Source organism: Triplophysa rosa, linkage group LG11, assembly GCF_024868665.1.
Source record: "Triplophysa rosa linkage group LG11, Trosa_1v2, whole genome shotgun sequence".
Classification (NCBI taxonomy): domain Eukaryota; kingdom Metazoa; phylum Chordata; class Actinopteri; order Cypriniformes; family Nemacheilidae; genus Triplophysa; species Triplophysa rosa.
Window position 1 is genome coordinate 17819073 of NC_079900.1, and position 20081 is coordinate 17839153.

At 38.4% G+C, this 20081-nt stretch overlaps 1 non-coding gene across 1 annotated transcript; it reads left to right on the forward strand.

Annotated features, from left to right (window-relative positions):
* The first annotated feature begins 5746 nt into the window (after window positions 1-5746).
* On the forward strand, window positions 5747-5818 carry trnat-cgu (transfer RNA threonine (anticodon CGU)). Its single transcript has one exon. It is a non-coding gene; the product is annotated as a tRNA-Thr (tRNA).
* The last annotated feature ends 14263 nt before the right edge of the window (window positions 5819-20081 follow it).

Consider the following 20081-nt stretch of genomic DNA (forward strand, 5'->3'; position numbering starts at 1 on the left):
TTGTCTGTGTTGTTGCGTGCTGCTACAAAAAGAAGATGAAGGATGACAAGAAACCTTGTTGTGTAGTGTAAGCGCCATAGCAATTCAAGTAGTCTCACAGTCCCGTAGTGTCGGCTCTGCTTAAGGTGGCACAGCACTAGATATAATTTTATTGCAACTCATATATTGTTGTATTTACTGAATGTCTTCACAGTAAATAAAAAAGAATATTAAAACTTTTTGTAAAAAAAATACACTTACTGACACTTGTCACGGTGCTCGGGGTGAGACACGGAGACAAGGACAGAGGACCCAAGTGCAGACAGCGGGTAAGGGGTTAACAAGACAGACTTTAATAATAATTAAAAAATACAAAACAAAGACCCACGTGGGGACCATAACAAAACATAGCAACACGGACAGGGACTAACTAGACTAGAAATAATAACATTAGACATGACCACTGTAAACTAGCCTAACTACACAACAAGAACTCACCACGAAGACAAACACGACGCAACAGCACGATGATCCAGCACAAGACAGAAAACACAGGGACCTTATAAAGGGGACAAATCAAGAGGAAGCAGGTGCGGGGCATGAACTAATTAACAAACAATAACGAAGAGACGAAAGGGCGGGAACAGAGACGCCACACCGGAGAGTGGAAGACCAACAGGGACAAAACGTCACTCTCCACATAAAACAAGAGGTTCTATCATGGTTCTGCCACTAGGTCAAGAAAAGCAAGACAAGGTGGGGCAGGACCATGACAGACACTATCACCTGAAAGAGTCTACTGGCTCCACTGGACCTATTTTTTCTGTTCTACCTATTAGCACACTTGGACCCCTACCACTACCATCACTTGCACATATCCTGAATTTGAAATTATTCATAATTGCGATGATAGTGTTTGTAATGCTTTTGACAGAAAATTGACAGAATAAATAAGAGGGTTTGGTTGAAGTCATGACAACGGTTGTTATGCTTCTGTCAGCTGGCTTTCTGATTGGGTATCGTTTTGTGTCAATCAACAGAGTTCTTGTGCGTTTGTCCTCAGGGTTTCCCCCACACAGCAGGATTTCTGATCATAATATTCAACATGATGAATATTTACGATTCACCATCGGGGCGGCTCCGATGTTCTGATCAGATTCATTCACTCTTAACACACACCACAGGAAAATCTGATAAAATAATCTTTAGAGCTGTTTAAGATCATCGGGACTTTACCTCGGATTGTCGGGGAGAAATCGACACGATTATCTTGTGGTGAGGCCCCGGCATAAGTTACGCGATTTTTAAATGCATTAATTCCACTGATTTGATTATTTACATTTAGTCATTTAGCAGACGCTTTTATCCAAAGCGACTTACAAAGAGTTTAGGGAGCAATAAGCGATATGTCATAAAGGAGCAATAATACAGTGCCAATACAAAGTTACTAGTTTCAACAAAAGCTAGACCACTACCTGTTGAGAGAAAGAGAGAGGGTTAGTGGGTTTTCTTTTTTCATTTGTCTGTAAAGTATTCACAGAAGAGATGGGTTTTAAGTAGTTTTTTGAATGTTGTGAGAGATGTGGTTGACCAGACCGAGTTAGGAAGAATGTTCCACCAGGAAGGAGTTGTGAAGAAGAATGAGCGGGAAAGCGATTTACTGCCCTTTTGAGAAGGCAATACAAGACGCCGCTGGTTTGCTGAACGCAGGGTTCTTGATGGGGTGTAGGGGTGTAGGAGGGTGTGAAAGTATGCCGGTGCAGATCCAGTGATAGTCCTGTAGCCAAGCATTAGTGACTCGAATCTGATACGGGCTTCAACCGGTAGTCAGTGGAGAGGGATGAAGAGGGGTGTCACATGGAAGATGAGGCGTGCCGCAAGCCCGCAACTCCTTGTCCAAGCCCTGGTAATGATTATATGGTAAAAGGGCCCGCCTCCACAATTGCGGGAGGGCCACGGCAGTTTGCTTTACGCCACTGACCTTTGCATCTTAACTAGAAATAGTTTTAATCATTTTAATATTGAATTAATATTGCACATTGAACACTGAATTGAATGAAACCTTTCAACTTTAACAAAATGTTTGCGTTAATAGTAGTCGTCGTAGTAATTCAAACAATTGTTTCCAGTTCACATTTTAGTCAATGATATAACTGATTAAATAGATAAAAGCATACAAAGGTGTAAATTTATACTGAGGTGTCAATTTCAAAAACTGAAACTGACTGGAAATGTCAAGAGGAGGCGCTTGAAACATTCAGCAAAAACAGAGAGGAATATCCCCAGGGTTTGAAGGTGTGTCAAAAGAGTATCCAGTTTCTTGCTGTTGAAAAAAGGGTGCCTTGCAATTCATATGACTTTAATGTTACATCTCCAGAATAGAGAGCCAACCTGATCATACCCACATTGGCACTACATTAAACAAAATCATACCTAGATTGACTGAACAGCTTCCACAAAGCAAGCCCCTAAATTCCACTCAAAAATGATGACGGTTCATGATAAATCAACAGAATCATCAGTTCTGGGTCTTTTGTTATCCGCAGTGAGGAGCGTATATGTCTCATGATGAAATCAGTTTTCCTTTGTAATGCAGACGGCCTTTCATTTTATCCTCAGGATCATCTATCAGAGTTGCTTTTACACGAGCTGTACCGAGAAAGACTTTTCTCACCTCAAACAGCGAACCGCTTCACCTACCATAATTCACAGCTGGAAGACATTCTCAGAATTCCCTGTTCTCACAAAGAGGGTTTGAACAGATGTTTTAAGTTGACTATTGCATGAATAAAAATGCTTCATTAGGAGCACGTTGAGACCCAGGGATGGTCATGAGATTGTGGTGCTGCATTGATTTAAGATCAATGGAGACCAAAGGTGTTCAGAACACCGAATCAATTCTGCATAATATTAAGACTCAACACCTCAAAGCTTTCTCCATCCCCCCAGTGACACAAACTGACTTCTGGCATTGAGAAGACAGCTAAAACATTGTAGGTTGATTGAAGTAAACACTAAAAATCTAAATTCACCTCACGTAATATTATGTAAAGCGTGCACGATTCTGGTTTTCAAATACATTGTTCTGAATTTTCACATTTGCATTTGTCATGCATATAAAGTGCTCACAATGCTGTTTTATAGCAATTGTATTATTGTAATATGAAAGTATTTATCCCGCCATAAAAATTACATATTTAATATTGCCAGGTGGTAAATATATCTGAAATACTAAAATATTATTCAATACCGACAAAGAAAAGAAACACCTTTTTTCAGCATTGTGTCATTACCATATTGAACCATTATCCCTAATAAATCTTACATTTCCCACTTTAACATGAAACTTTCTCTTTGTTTTTAAAAAGCCTGGGCAAAGGTAACACTCACATAAAAGTAGATATGACAGTGTGCTTTAAAAAAATATCACCTACAGAGCATTATTCAAAGTATGCTCCCTGCCTGTACAGCACCTTTCCTGTTCGCTCCCCAAATCTCAGTCAAGAGCTCGGCCTGCTCAGGTTTCAGCAACAAAAATGAGCTCTTCTCGCTCCCACCCCCATCTTTGTACTTCTCCCCCCTCCCACCTCTAGCTGTCTCTCCCAGAGACTCTTGTTTATTCCTCCCCTCAGGCTGTAAGATTGGAGCCCGGGCCTGCCATGAAAGAGTGCACACAAAACAAGGGAAGATTAAAGGACACAGAGATATAAGGAGTGCATCTGACCAAACCATCTGTGCTACTCAAAACCATTTTTTACCCTACGATTACATGCAGAGGTGTAGGAACCACACCATAAACAATAGGAAGAGGAAACATAAATACAATTGGATATGGATCATAATACCTTTTATAATAATATCACAAAACTATAATTAATATTAAGGTAAATTCATTATGGTTAGAGGTCCTCTCTCTCTTAAGCATTGATACAATCCATTTGAACGGATGAACAACGAAGTTGTTAAAGGGATAGGTCACCCAAAAATAAAAAAATGGTCATTATTTCTTCACACTCTATCTTCTGTGGAACACAAATGAAGGTATTCTGAGAAATGGTTTTGTGTCCATACAATGCAGTCAATGTCAAACCAAATCTTGAACTAATTGTTTTCCTAGAATTGAAAAGTTGCAAAAAAAGTTGCAGAACCTAAAGTCAGACAATTAAAGACATAATTCACCAAAAAATAACAATTCTCTCATAAGCTACTCACTCTTATGCCATCTCAGACAGATGTGTTTTTCTTTCTTAAGGAACTAGTTGTCATGTGATACGACATGCAAGAACCAATGAGATTTTAAATGATCACTGCATCATATTTGCCTAAAACATTATTTTAAAACACAAACGTGTGTTGGGTTTTATGGTTTTAAGAGGACTTTCCATAGATGTAATGATTTTTATACTGTGCAAACAGTATATTTTATTGTATGCCCTAACCATCACCCTGTATCTAAAACTAACCCTCACAGAATACTGCATTTTTATATGTTCAGGCAGGGGCGTAGCTACATGGTGGCAATGGGTGGCCACAGCTACCCCTGAATGATGGATGGCCACCTATCTGGCCACCTCTGTTGTGCGAAGCAGTTTTAAGATGTGTGTCGGAGTTTACGGAGTGCTGCGCAGTTCATTTAGCGTATGCACTGAAAGTAACGCGAGAACATTACTCTCGCGTTAATATGATGTCATATGCTGATGCACTGACGCAAACAGTCTGAGCGCTATAGCTGAACAGCTGCTAACCGCTTCGTGACAGTGTATTGTCTGTGTACCATGGAAGTTCATCGCGAGCAGAAGGATCAGGTCAGTAAAATCAGTCTTGTTTAACTGGATTTCATTCATTAATTACATTTTCGCGAAAGTTTAAATTGGGGTACTGCAATGTTTATTTTCTATAGAAAATGCTAACTTACTGCAAATGATAGCTAGCAAATTATTTTAAAATAATGTTAGCACATGAAAGCATTGCAAATAAATTGTTTACTTTACGTTCTTTGTGTATGTTTTTGACCAGCAAACTGTGTAATGAAGAATTGGTGTAAATTACAGTAGAAGTTAAAGAATTTCTGTCTGTAAGGATTTTTTGGTCACCCTAATAAAATCACTGGGTCTTACCTGGCCACCTCTAAAAAAAAGTTCTGGCTACGCCCGTGTTCAGGTAAGCATCATTTAGTTTTAAAATAAGATGTTTTCCTCACAGGGTCCAAGGTGAAACATTACTGGTATTACTATCTTTGTGGGGGACATTTGATTATTTTTTTAGATTATGTACAGTTTGTGGTTTTTAACCACAACAAAAAATCATACATCTTGGGTGGCGTGAGGGTGAGTAAATTATGAGAAATCCCTTTAAGAACAGGACGCAACAAGATCATGAATTTAAGAGAGCAACAGCCTCCCATAGTGGCTTACAAGAATATGACACAACAACCCAGTGAGAGTATCGTCTGCATAAAGATGAACAGACTGCGACTGAGGAATGCTAGATTGTATATTCAGCTAAAACGATGGGTAATATTTGTATTTAATATGATGATACAAATGACCATATATGCAAAGCAAGCTTAAAATTCCCCGTGAAGACACAACCAACTCTAAAGTACCGTTAACCAACAGTTTGATGCTGTGCTAACCAGGGATCCATTAACTCGATACTTACACTTCGTCAAGCTCGATTTGCTAGTTTGTACCTCTAAAGAATCGCGTCATGTAGTACCACTTAATAGATATATTTTTTTTACAGGAATCACGCATTCCAGAGCGCAGGCGCGGTGGCCAAGTGGTAAGGCGTCGGTCTCGTAAACCGAAGATCGCGGGTTCGAACCCCGTCCGTGCCTTTTAAACACGTTGCGCTCTGGCGTTCACTCCAAACACAGATGTCAAGCAAAGAGATCGATCATACAACGCAAAAGCATCGACTTGTATAGGTATACAGTCAAGTTAAATGAACACTGAGCAGTAGTCAAGCTAGTCGAGGTTCAGATATCAGTCGTAGTGATGTATAGCTGACTGGACTTCTTTATAAATAAATGTATTAATGATGTGGAATGTTGCCGTAATAATTGACGATAAAGTATAACCAAACCTCAACCGTAACAGTTATGAACGCATTACGTGTTGTGTTGTGTGTCTCAAAATTAATTGTCATCCCAGTAACAACAGTGTTATAAGCACTGCCGCAGTCTCGCCAACAGGGTGCGGCAAAGAGCAACAAATCAGTTCTGCAATGCTACAGGTTTGATTGCAGATTTATAATTCATATTTCACAATTTAATGCATTTATATACGTTTGATTGACACCGTCTCTGTCACATTTGCGAACAAATATACTCGGTCAGTGGCACCGTATACGTACAAATAAAAGTTTTACATGTACACCAATATAACACCAACGTCAAATTATTTGGGCAGATAAACTCATTCTAAATGTTTGGCTGCTAATATACAACATTATCCATTATATTTAGCTGACCAAATAAACTCGGTCATTTCAGCTCGGGGTTTCTAAGAACGTCCCTTCCTAGTTTCTATATTTGGAGATGACTTCTAGGAAAACAGAAACTGCCAGCTACCCTATCCAGTTCCACGTGTTAAACTTTGCTCCCTTTTAAAGCAAAATAAAAGCATTGGTCAGCGTCGCCCCAGCATATTCCGACGTGAGCGATTTTACATATTGCCACCCATCGACGATCGTTGATAGACGCAAGAATGTCAGCGCGGAATTTAGCGCGCAATTGGCGTGCGTTGCTGAAAATGGGATCTCCCCCTGCGCGGCCCCCGCTTACCCAGTAGCGTGACCATGAAGCAATGCATGAGCAGAGAGATCTTAACATGCACTGAGTCAGTCTGCTCCTCCAGACGCTTGCTGATCTCACCACCGGGAGCACGTATATATAGCGTGCACTTACAGAAACGATGTCTGATTCAAATCGACCAGGTGTTTCTAATAACCACACAGCGCTTAACGCATTCGAGGTAAGTTTAAAGCGATGATACATCGATATGCGTTCGCGCGTTTTCTTTATCCGAGTCAGTCGGCAGGTGTGATCAGAATTCGCGCAACGTGCAGAATACTTATTAATTCTGTTGATGATGTCATAATAGACATCTAACCGTTAGAGTGGGAAATTAAATAATGATTTAAATGGAAAGGATGAGGATGAATTATGTGACGTGTCTTTGAGGGCAACGTTGATATTTTAGGCGCGTTATGCCACACGTTATATTTTTCGCGGATGTTGCTTCCCGACAGAGGCAGACAGATTGTGTCTGAGAGAGTACCTGAACTCTCTGGGGAGCCGAACACACTGTCTGGGACCCAATGGACGATCAGTCGTCTGCAAACAAAAAGCGTTTAATAGGGCGGCTTCGATCTTAAAGCCTTGGATGGATTCTTCAGATCGCGCGCTTGGACGGCAGGTTTGAACTTCGCGTGATAGCTTTTGTAGCCACTGTAATTATTCCATATGTTGGCGTGTTAGCCTTGACCGAAGAAGGTCACCTACTATGATTTATGATCTGAAGAAAGTAACAAAGAGAACGTGGAGCAAATGTCTGAGAAGCAAACCTGAAAAACATAAAATTAACAAGGTTGTGATTTCTTTAAGAAAACTTGAATTTATGGGACAGAAAGGTTCAGGAGTCGGATGTCGAATAAAGGAAATTATTAGTTACGTTTATGTTAAAAGCAGCCTTTAATATTGCAAAAAATCATCGTGATTTCAGTGGCGGGACTTTGGAGGCAAGATGAGTGTTGATCACGGTCCAACTGGCCCGCAAAGTCCCGCTTTTGGGATTCACTCTCACGGCATGACAGTTGTAAAAGTACATATTTCTGCATCTGTATCAACCACACGTAATCGGTATATTTAGACCATGTCATGCGCCTCCACTTGATGACAGCAGGGAGGGTTTTGAGTGTAAACCTGTCCCACAAATGTGTCTGATCTGAAGTAGCACGTTATTAAATGTAAATGTTACGCCGCAGGGAGAATGAGGGGCTTTTGGGGGCACTTGTGTTTCAGTTTCACCATCATAATGCCCCTAAAAATCCTTATTGCTCTTGCACTAATCACCATAGTGATCATAAGATTGTGCTCTTTCCCACCTCATAATGTTGTGAACGTGTAGGCTGCTGTTTTTACAGACAAACCTCGTTGGTTTGGTGCAGTTGTGTCTATTGACCGTTATGTTAATGCACTTTGTTCACAGCCATTAGCATTTCAGATCTGATGCAGACAGAATTTGTTTGTTCAGACTTATTTAAGATGCACCTATTATAAAACATGATGTGGACGTTGCTAATGGCACCACAGCAGTAGCACTTTCAGTGTAAAGTCTATATACCTGGAATAAAACATATTTTGGAAATATCACATATGTGCTTTGTGTGTACAGATATGTTGCACTTGTGCATTGTCCTGTCGTACTGAAGGCAGCTTACTCAATGCCTTAAGGATCTGCTGCATCTGCTCAAACATTCTTTCATTTAGCTAATGGTGGTAACAAAACTGTCTTATTTTCAATCTCCATTTTATGTCATACACAGTTTTAAATTCCTGACGAAACATGGGCCCCTGTCCCTGGCCCTGGCCAGACATGCACCAAAAGAAATTCTGCTGTAAAGCTAAATTCTCGTTTACTTTATCTCTTAATGAAGAATGCAGGTTAAAAATTGAGAAGTGTGACACCAGCTATTCAGCCATGCTTTAAGTGAAATTACAGCTGACAAGAGTCAAGATGTAACATACAGCCACTTTGTGTAGCTTTATAAACAAAAGGGGCAACACTTTAAAGGGATAGTTCACCAAAAATGAAATTTCTTTCATCCTTTACTCACTCTCATGTCATTTCAAACCTGTATGACTTTCTTTCTTCTGCACAACACAAAAGAAGATATTTTGAAGAATGTTGGTAACCAAACAACACTGCCCCCCCGCCCCATTGACTTCTATTGTATGGACACAAAACCACTGAGACATTTCTCAAAACATATTTTGTGTTGCACAGAACAGAGAGCCATACGGGTTTTGAATGACATGAGGGTGAATAAAAATAATGAGATTTTTAATTTTGGGGTGAACTTCCCCTTAAACCTGTCATATCCAAAAAGATGCTTTTATCCGAATCAGTTCACATACATTTAGAATATATATTTCATCAATCTATTCATTCCCTGGGTATATGAGCTAAGCGCTGAACCAATGAGACCATAAGCATTGCTAGCTACTAGTTGAGCTTCAGGAACATTTCAAAAACACAGTGGAAAAATAACAGAAAAAGTGACTTACAAAACATACAATGCCATGTTATTATAAGAACAAGGGGTCTATTGCTAGTTGAGGGAACAGGATGTGATTCCAAGAATGTCAAGAGTCTTATGCCACATGTAAGTAGTCGATAGTTCTGTTACAACTTGCCAAATTGCAACAACTGGGAATATGAAGTTGTGAACTTTCACATACTTGATGTCTATTTTTTTCTATTTTTCTAACAGAATTAACTATGTTTTAATTGTCTATGGTTTGTAACTAATATAATAAGATGACATTTGTAGATGTTTTGCACTGGCTCGCAGCTCTTTAAAGTCTCTGGGCACTGAGCTGGTTACTTGAGGAGGAATTAGCTGTGGCGCTTCCTCTCTGTTCTGTGGCTCTGTTTATGGCTCAGCTCATGGTAATAGGAGAAAGGGAGACTTTCAGCTGGGAAAGTAATTATTGACACCACACACAGCCAACAGTGAATCCTTCCTAACCAAACTTATTTAAAAAAACAAACTTGTGTTGCCTGTAGCCTTAATGTAATTATTTTTTTCTAATGGACACAGTTAACTTATCACAGTCGATTAGGTTAGTACTGACAGCAAAAAATAAAATGAGCATCGACGTCTTTTTAAACTAAAAACATTTAGCATTTCTTGCAAAATCACTTTATTACTGTTCCTTTGGACGTCATTAAAGCCTCTGAATCAGTTAAGAACCACTGGAACGTCATTCGTGCTGAGTCGGCAGTTCACATTAAGTGCATTTACACATACTTTAAACACCCACTGAAGTGCATTGAAATCTGCAGCTTTGTTTGATGCACTGACAATTTCCCCTGAAACAGGAAATTAGGGCGGGACGTACTGAGTGGCTCCTGCCCTCTTAAAATAGCCAATAATAAGAATGAACACTAGATTCTTTCGATTCAGCTTTTGATTGGTCAGAAAAATCTGATGAGTGGCTAAAGTGCAGAATAAATGATGTCATCAAATGTGATGTCATCACATTTTCGCTTCTTTGCTGAAGGAGATGTCGTATTTACAAAAAAACATAGAGCAGTTTGTCTGTTTAGCGCCTGTAGAAACAACATGGTGAATTCCATGCAAGGGGACCTGTGGTGTATGTAGATAGAAATAGCTCATTCTAAGATAATAAAAACATAACGCTTCATTATGTAAGGTCTTTATACACCTCTGAACACATAGTTATGCATATTGCATTGCATTTCTGTCAATAGATCCTCCAAAAAATTACACACAGCACCTTTAAGCAATGATTCAGCTTTTTAAAACGTATTGTAAACATTACAGTTACAATAAAATTGTATTTATATTATGATTGTATCTCAACCATGTTTATCAAGCTATAGCCTACAGCTCGATATCATTGGATTCGGCTTTGTGCTCCAAAACAGAGGTGAGGCAAGATATGTAAATATTTTTACCCACTGTGTTATGTATACTTGGACAGACAGATTAAACAGTTTGACTAGCCCAAACCATGTGGTGGTTTGATTGTAGCTCGATTGCAGCCGCCCATGTAAACATATTTATTAACAGTGTTATTGTCATGATTCTGCCTCATCATGTCATGTTTTTCTTGGTCTTGTGGCAGGATCATGGCAGAGCATCTTGTTTTGTGTGGAGAGAGAGACATGCCATTGTTTGTTTTGACATCTCATGCGCTGCGTCCCAAATCGCATACTCAATTTCAGTAGGTACTCAGTTTCAGTAGGTAGTACTCAATTTCAGTAGGTACGTACTCAACGGGGCAAAATGGGTATGTACTGTTTTCCGTGAATGGATGTAGTATGTATGCGATCAGCCGTTGTCCGCCATATTGATGATCTTCTTCTCCTTATTAATGTCGGGGAGCAAATTACGTTTGTGGTGCATATCCGCCACCTAATGTACTGGAGTGTACATGGGCAGCGACGAACCATGTGGCGTAATAACAAGCGCAACAATTAAAGTTATGAGAGACAGGTGCATTAACATCAGTAACGCTACAACTTTACCTTCCATGAGTTTTCCCAACATTTGAAACATGTTTGTAATGCCTTCACAAAGGAGACGTCAGGCAGCTGCTCGAGGATCTCGCCTTAGGAGAGCACTGCTGATTTTATTGTCAAGGAATATAAGTATTATTGCTTATAAATTAAATGTACCCTAGAAATGCATTGCTAGCCCACACCTACACTTGTGCACAATACTATTGATAAGTGGCGTGCTGACCAATACTTATTCATTTTTTTCCTGAAAATAATATATTGTATTAAAATAGGCTACTAAATGTAATTGTATTGCCATATGCCATCTATGCATTAATACAGACTAATACAAAAGTGTGAATGCATACGTTTTCAGTGAATCAATGACATAATGCATGAAGTAATGTAATATGTTTTATTTACAGGAAACTATAGAATAAACATGAATAAAAAATACGTAAATTTGATGTAAGAAAATAAATGCATTTAATAATTATTAATACATATACAAGTAAACATCACATAAATCAAAGCTTCATTTCAATTTATTGTTGTAACAAATAATCCTCTACAGGCGTTGAACCCCACACCCTACTGCCATCTCGTAGCGGATCACCTTCCCCACCTTCGTGATTTTAATGAGTGTGCTCACCTGTCCCTGTAGTCAAACAAGAGTCAAGTTACCTCTGTGATTTGTGCTCAATACTTCATTTAAATGTGGAGGTAGTTGCACATGTGTTAACTCGCTGTTTATTTTCCTGAATTCATCATCAGTACTAATGGACAAATAAAACATATACATTATGTTTAGTTACATAACTTCCATGTATCTATGCAAGCAGTGAACAATGCTTTGTACCACATGTTAACAGACGTAAGCTACATTGTTGTGATGTGTTGTGCTCATTTGCAATACTTTATCGAGAAAATGACAGGTCACATGTTACACAGACATTAAAAAGCGTCTGTAACATGCGTATGGTTTAAATATTTGTCACGTTAAGTCTACTTAGAAGACGCTTGTGTGCGTGGAGCACCCCTTTATGCTATACATATTAAAACACTGCATTTTCACAGCAAAATCAAACATGTACTAAACTATGTAGCATCTTACAGGTTAACTTTACGCTACAGCACTTTAACAAATGCGACTGCAACGCCAAGAGAAGCGTTGTTGGCTAGTAAAACTCACATTTGAAAACACCTGCCTGGCAGTTCTCCGCCATGCTCCTGTTTGAACTGATCAATTCCCGTGGGCTCACGGGATATAGTAATATCCCAAGTATCTGTAGCTGGGTGCTTCAGAATGTGGGCGTAACCAGTAAGCCATCCGGGAATTTCTCACCTACTCTTTTATGAATACTGAGGTTTGGGACATACTATATTGTTTTCACATACTATATATAGTAGGTAAGTAGGCGGTTTCGGACGCCACAGTAGTATACACACGTCCAAATCTCGCGAGAAATAGTGCACCAGGCGTAAATTTCTCGCCTACTGTTTTATGAATACTGATGTTTGGGACATACTACTCTTTCGCCTACTATATAGTATGACAGTATGCGGTTTGGGACGCAGCATTGGTCTCGTCTTTGTCCCCGCCCCCTCGTTTCCTCATTATTGCTTGTAAATGATGTCATGCCCTGCACCTGTTCCCCTCTTGATTTGATCCCTTTTTAATGCCCCTGTGTTTTCTGTCTTGTGCCGGTTCATTGGGATTGTATGGTGAGTTCCTGTGGCTTGTCAAGTGTTAACTTTAGGCTTGTTAAGTGTTAACTTTAGGCTTGTTAAGTGTTAACTTTAGGCTTGTTTAAGAGTCTGAGTCTGAGTCTGAGTCTGAGTCTGAGTCTGAGTCTGAGTCTGAGTCTGAGTCTGAGTCTGAGTCTGAGTCTGAGATTCCCCTGTTTTGTTATTTTACCCACTGTGGGTTTTTGGTTTTGTCTTAATTATTATTAAACGTCTTGTTAACCCCTTACCCGCTGTCTGCACCTGGGTCCTCTATCCTTGTCCCCTTGTCTCACCACTACGATCGTGACAGTTATATTAATTGCTTTACGTAGTTTAAAACCTGTGTATAATGTTTTCCAGAGTGTGTGTACAGTCCTTAAAATCTGTAGCAATTCCTGCTAACACGTGCTCTCCTTGCCCTTCATGTTTGCCCTTGCTTTGTTTAATGTACACAAATGAAGGTTGAACTTGTCAGTTACAGTTAATAATGCAGGTTATGTTGCTAAATATCACTCCCTACTGTCAGTTTCTGTTAGCAAGGAAAAACTGTTACTCCTTTACAATATTTTAAAGACTAAGCAGACTAAAAGATCTTGTCATTACCACGAGTCACCAAATCACGGGTCTAAATGGAAATCTGTGGAAGTGAACGTTTTGAGAAATGCACACACGGACAAACGCACTGAGAACTGACAGTTTGTGCGTTCTGAGCATCATTCAGTTAATATTTTTATTATAAACTTATCTTTAACCCTCAGGAAATAAACTTGTTAAGAAATAAGTTGAGAATGCACTTATTGCTGTTTAAACACTGCTGTAAACAACCAAATCATCAGTATGACTCACAGCAGGCTTGTAAAAAGCCATTTTTATTCTTTAGTTTAGCTCATATAGTCCCGCACTGGATAGACCCTCTGTAAGTATGTAGTTGTGTTAAAACGCCAAAATTAGAAACGTAATTCATTCTTATATCAATTACTTTTAATAAACGGGAAGAAACACTGAATTTGCAGGGTCAGAAAAATCACAATAACACTAAATTGTTTTACAGTGCTTGTAATTGCTGGTTTGTAGAGACACCATCACCTGCAGTGCGTCTCAGTGCGCAAGGCAGAAGGAATATGTTTACTGTTTCTTGCTCTAAAGTTATATTTAGAGATCAACAAAGTTTGAACAGAAACAGGGTGCATGTCAGGAGTAAATATAAAACAGCCCTCGCTGCTGCTGCTGCTGTGTTTTAGTGACATATTGAAGGATCAACCTGTTGCTTTAATGCAGTTTTGGTATTTTGGTTTTGGTCACAGAATATTGTTTACAGATATATGTTGGAGTTGTTTTTGGTTTACAGATATTTGTAAAAACAAAAGGTCAGCTTTCTGTCTGTTTAATAAGGTGTTGGACCACCATTTGGTTTAAAACGCCTCGCAACATAATCATACAACTTTTGAATAGTCTCTAGTGGACTGGTACCATTCGTCTATCAGAACATCTTCCATTTAGGAACCTCCCTTTCACTCTTTTCATAATTGTGGAAACTGTTACTCATAAAAAAAACAAAGTTGGCCTGTTAAGGTTACAGATGGTCCTGCTAAACGGGCTCCCGAGATTTGTCCCCTCTGAAAACTGACAACTCGTACATTTCCCCTAATTCTGTACCAAAAATGGTTTGGCATGCAGCTTAGACCGTAACAAAAGATAACTTTGAGGGTTTTTTAGCCTACACAATTAATATGACACTCTTAAACTGTATTGGGCCTAAAGGGGACAAACCCAGCCATTAGGTTAAATTAACCCAGAAAATGTTTATATTTGACCCAATGCTGGGCTGAAAATAAAACCTTTTTTTGAGTGTTACCCCTTAAACATTGGGTCTTTGCCTTATGTTTTATTGTATATACACACATATAATACATATATTTATGAAGAGTTTGGCTCCAAAATGAGATAACTCCACTTTGTTTTATCTCATTTTGGAACCACTCTTCATACTGTATATATATATATATATATATATATATATATATATATACAGATAAACACACACACACACACACACACACATATATACAGTATATATATAATCTTTATGAAAATTATGTGTTAAAGCTGACATTTTACATATTGCTTGATGTTATGGCAGACTACCATATACTGACATTCGCATTGAAACGCAAAAACGTTAGTTGCCGATGCCATTGTAGAAATTTGCTTTTTGAAGTCAGCCGTGATTCATTTATTCCACGAGCGACAGTGTCCAATAACAGGGGGTTACCGAGAGACCAGCTTGGGTCTTATGATCTCAACATATCGGTGCGCATGTGGTGACCCTCTCCATCTAGAATAAAACGGCTCTTATTAGGTTCCTGGTGAGTCTTTATCTTGTGAGCGTTGATGATTTGAAACAGAAGTACAAATTATATCTGATTGGTAATACGTTTATGGGTAAAAGCGACTGGGCCTTAAAATGAACTGTAATTTTAAAGGTACAAATTTGTACCTACACAATTTGTAGTGTGTCAAAAAGGTTTGGCCTCAATTAAGATGGTACCTTGCTATCATCTTTCCAAGATTATGTAAAAGGACCAGCACATGAGATTATTCTCAAAACTGATGGTGAGAGGTTCAACAGGTGAATACCAGCCTGCTCCAATATGTAGACCTTGAAGTAATTGCTCCAATCAAAGATCCACCTGAGAGCTGAAAAATGATGTATTTCATAATGAACTCACAAAATAAGCCTATATGAGAATATAAAGTGGTATGAAATCTGCAATATAAATTTTCATATTGTTTGGCAGATAACGGTAGTTACATTTAAATTTGATTTGCATTTGGCCCATGCTTTTATCCAAAGCAGTGCGTTTGATCTCTGGGAATCGAACACATGACTTTGGCATCGCTAGTGGCATGCTTTACCATTTGGGATTCATCTCTGGTTTTCTTTTCTTTCCTTCTTTGTTTGTTGGTTGCTATTGTTCTCTCATGATCAAACAATGTCAAAATCGATGCCAGGCCATTTGTCACCACAACAGATAACCGTGAATGGTAAGACATATTAAAGATGGGTGTTTACAAAAGAATGATCTTTCACCAAACTCGCTATTAAAGTTGCCTTGCCGTCTGTTGCACATTTGAAAGAAATTATAGAACCTGACAATACTGGTTTTGTTGTTTTGATTTGCCGGTGGGCTCAGTATGATCTAGCATGCTGTAATGGATCATGCTCTTTGGCTGGCTACACTGTCTTTGTGGTTATCACGAGTCCATCACACACTGCCTACATGCTCCTGTGATACAGCAGTTTGGTCTCTGTACACTCCAGCCAACTTGTTATTTATTTCAAATAAATGCCAGGAGGGTTTTTTTTCACAGTGGATCATGAATGCTATAATATATGTGGAGACACAGTCATGGAAAAAATTCATAGACTCCAGTTTAACTTTTAAAAAGCATTTCTACATGTATAGTGTTCATTCTGGAAACAAACTTCACACTGACTGTGAACAAAATCACCTATTTCAACTTAAAAACTTAAGTTCAAAAGCTGCCTTAAATTTTTTAAAAGTTAAATCAAATTGTCTTTACAAATATTTTGAATTGAATTCATATTATATATTAGTTGAATTTCATATTAAAAAATCAAGTTTCAAGTCATTTTAAAAGTCAATTTGATTTAAATTACAAATTTAATACAGATATTAAACAAAAGTTTTTAAGTTGAATTTTTTACAGAAGTGTCATGAAGTCAATTTTGAACTGGTTCTAAAAGACGTAAAAAACACAACGTATTTAGTTGTTTAAACATGAATATGAACTTGAACTCAGTATTCAAGACCTGAAAACATTGCATCTTTTTTTAACTAGTTTGTCCTGTTTCAATATTCTGCAAATAAATGCAAATAAAAACATTATTTTTATTAGGGATTTGGCAGAAATGTTGTCAGTAGTTCACAGAATTGAACACATAACCTATTAATAGTACATTTGCATACATGTAAAAATATTTTGGAGTGGTCTCTAGCAGCAACAACGGCAAACAGACCCAGCAAAGATGACTGATTTAATATTGAATCAATGTTAAATAGATTATTCGGAACATTGTTTCAAGATTAAACCAATTATCTTTGCTATGCTCCTGGGCTCCCACTGTTATCTAAAGAGGTAAAAGTCAATTACCATACAAGTTTGACTAAACAGATGTCTTTTGCATACAGGTTAAGTGCATACTGGTAAATTATCAACGATTTCAAAGTTAGGATGAGATATACAGAAATAAAGGCCGAATTGACTCCATTGACAAAGAATGCCATGCAAGACTTAAATTTTATGATCCATGTATCCTTTTCAGGGGGGTATTACCGCGTGGCAAACCATTAGTCTGCATTCTTTGTATCTGTAATGCTCCTGTTGTGTGGGAGAGGAGTGTAGCCATGCTGTCATGAGTCATGAGGTCAGGGATACAGACACACACACATTAGACTGTAGCGAGCATATGCGTCAGTTTAGCTCTTAACTGAAACCACATGCCGCCCTCTCACAGCCAAACCAAATGAATGAATGACTATTTTGAATAAAAACTGAGCCCAGCTCCACGCATTTAAGGTGCCTGGCAGTCATGTGATATTCATTTGCTAGCGTGTTCGTTTCATCGCTTCCATTTCTCTTCGTCAGAATCTGTTGGAAGCCTTCATGTTTTAAGGGGAATCTTATAGTTCGAAGCGATAGTTCTTGAAGATTTCCTTCCCGTGTGCTCCCGAGTGCTTTTGAGACTGCTGTTTCTTGGGAAATTAGAAAAGAAGCCAATGTACATGGCTTTTATTTCTGAGTCACATCCTCAGTGTCTCAGCCCAGTAAATGGATTTATAGGTTCAAAGTGAAGGACAAGATGTGCGGGAATGATAAGACAGTGTGTGCGACATCTGTAAAGATCAGTTGTAAGATTTGCAAATCTATCGTTTGCTTGTTAATGTGACAAGGGCAAGGAAGACTTGAATTTCACCTACTTTTGAGACTGAAACAGATGAGACAGACAGGTTAAGACTTGAGTCACTGCTCCCAGAGAAACATCCAGTTGCTTCAGAAAAGATTCACTGTATGCTGCAAGTCCAGACATTACTCTGATCTGTCAAATAAAATGATGGATCAATTACAAATCTCTATCTATCTATCTATCTATCTATCTATCTATCTATCTATCTATCTATCTATCTATCTATCTATCTATCTATCTATCTATCTATCTATCTATCTATCTATCTATCTATCTATCTATCATCTATCTATCTATCTATCTATCTATCTATCTATCTATCTATCTATCTATCTATCTATCTATCTATCTATCTATCTATCTAATCTACCTACCTACCTACATCAGTCAATCAGTCAGTCAGTCTGTCTGTCTGTCTGTCTATCTACCTACCTACCTACCTACCTACCTACCTACCTACCTACCTACCTTACCTACATCAGTCAGTCTGTCTTGTCTGTCTGTCTGTCTGTCTGTCACTACTGAAAAAAAAAATATTGCGATAGTTAAATGTATCGATATTTTTGCACAGCCCTAACACACACACTGTACAGAGATTTGCCACAAGGATCTCGTCTCTGATGAGGAGAGGGCTCTGTTTCCTCCTGTTCAATCTTTTGCTATCAGTGTCACACATACAGTTACGTATAACTTTGTACTATTGAAAGTGAAATAAGTCAGTCTTGTGCATTATCAATGAGTGTCATTACAAACTGAAGCCATAGTTTACAACCAAAAATACTCAAAAAAAAAAAAAATAAAGCACCCGTTATACTGACAACATGGCTAAACATTTTGACTGTCCTGTTTGTGAACAATGACAAAAGGTCTTGCCATTTTCATGGGACTGACATGTTCACTGATGTAAAAATGTAATTTTGAGAGATGAACTAAGGATTTTAAAAAGGTTACACGCTTTTGCAGAAAATCCATGATGTTGTGCAGTTTGTACAAATTGTTCTGAGAAATACAAATATTATTTAGCTAATTTTAAGAATGATTCGAGAAATGCTCCAAAGCAACTGAGAAAAACTGTAATGCATTTGTGGATTAAAGAAATATAAACTCCCATGGGTAAAACAAAACAATGATTCCCTAATCCTGTTGTGACACATATATGATTTTCGTTTCAACACAAGTGAAATCCAAAGAGCAATTTGGAATGGTTTGTTTACAAAAGCAGCGGTTAAATCATCTGTGCCAAAGAGGCGACAGTTCATTCAATAAAGAAACGTTTAGTACGCGACGTGGCCTCTTTGAACTGGCAATGGTGTTATTAGCATGTTGGATTAACAGTGCATAAAAACAATAGTTCATTCATCCAAACCTGAACAGCCTTGTTTGTATAACATGAATAGAAACCCATGAGAATATACAGCAGCGAATGTTCTTAATCCTTGTATGAATGGTTGGCTTCACTGCCAGTGAGCACAGGAAAATAAAAAACTACCACAAAATTAAAAACGGTTGATTTCAGAGTGTGAACGAATGTCATAAGACCAAAGATCAGGAGATGCAACATCATCTATAATACCCAACAGGCAGCTTTGTTCTTAAAGGGACAGTGCCCCCAAAATGAAAACTCTGTCATCATTTACTCACCCTGATGTCTAACCTGTTTGACTTTTTTCTTCTGCAGAACACAACATTTTGACAAACGTTGGTAACCAAACTTTTTGTACAATTTTGAATGATATGATGATGAAGTTTTATTTTGTGGTGAACTATCTCTTCAAGCCAACCACTTGACAGAGATTCTCTCCCACTTGCCAAACAGTCAGGGGAGCTCCTGCTTGCTGTGTTCTCTGGAGACTTCATTACATTCATCTCTCACGGTGTAAAAGCCACAAAAACAATTAGACCACGGTCAGCCTCACTGGATGATCATATTGTTCTTCTATGAGTCAAAGGGGAGTTTTAAATAGTCCTTTTTTATAGGTAATGCCAATCTCAATGCAAACCCACTGATGCATGTACCTTCGGCACTACTTGAATTTGTAGAGCTGTCCGGGTGCAGATCATTAAACCTTGAGAGTAATTATACGGCTTGCTATTATGAAGGTGATCATCTAGGCGGGATTACGCATGAG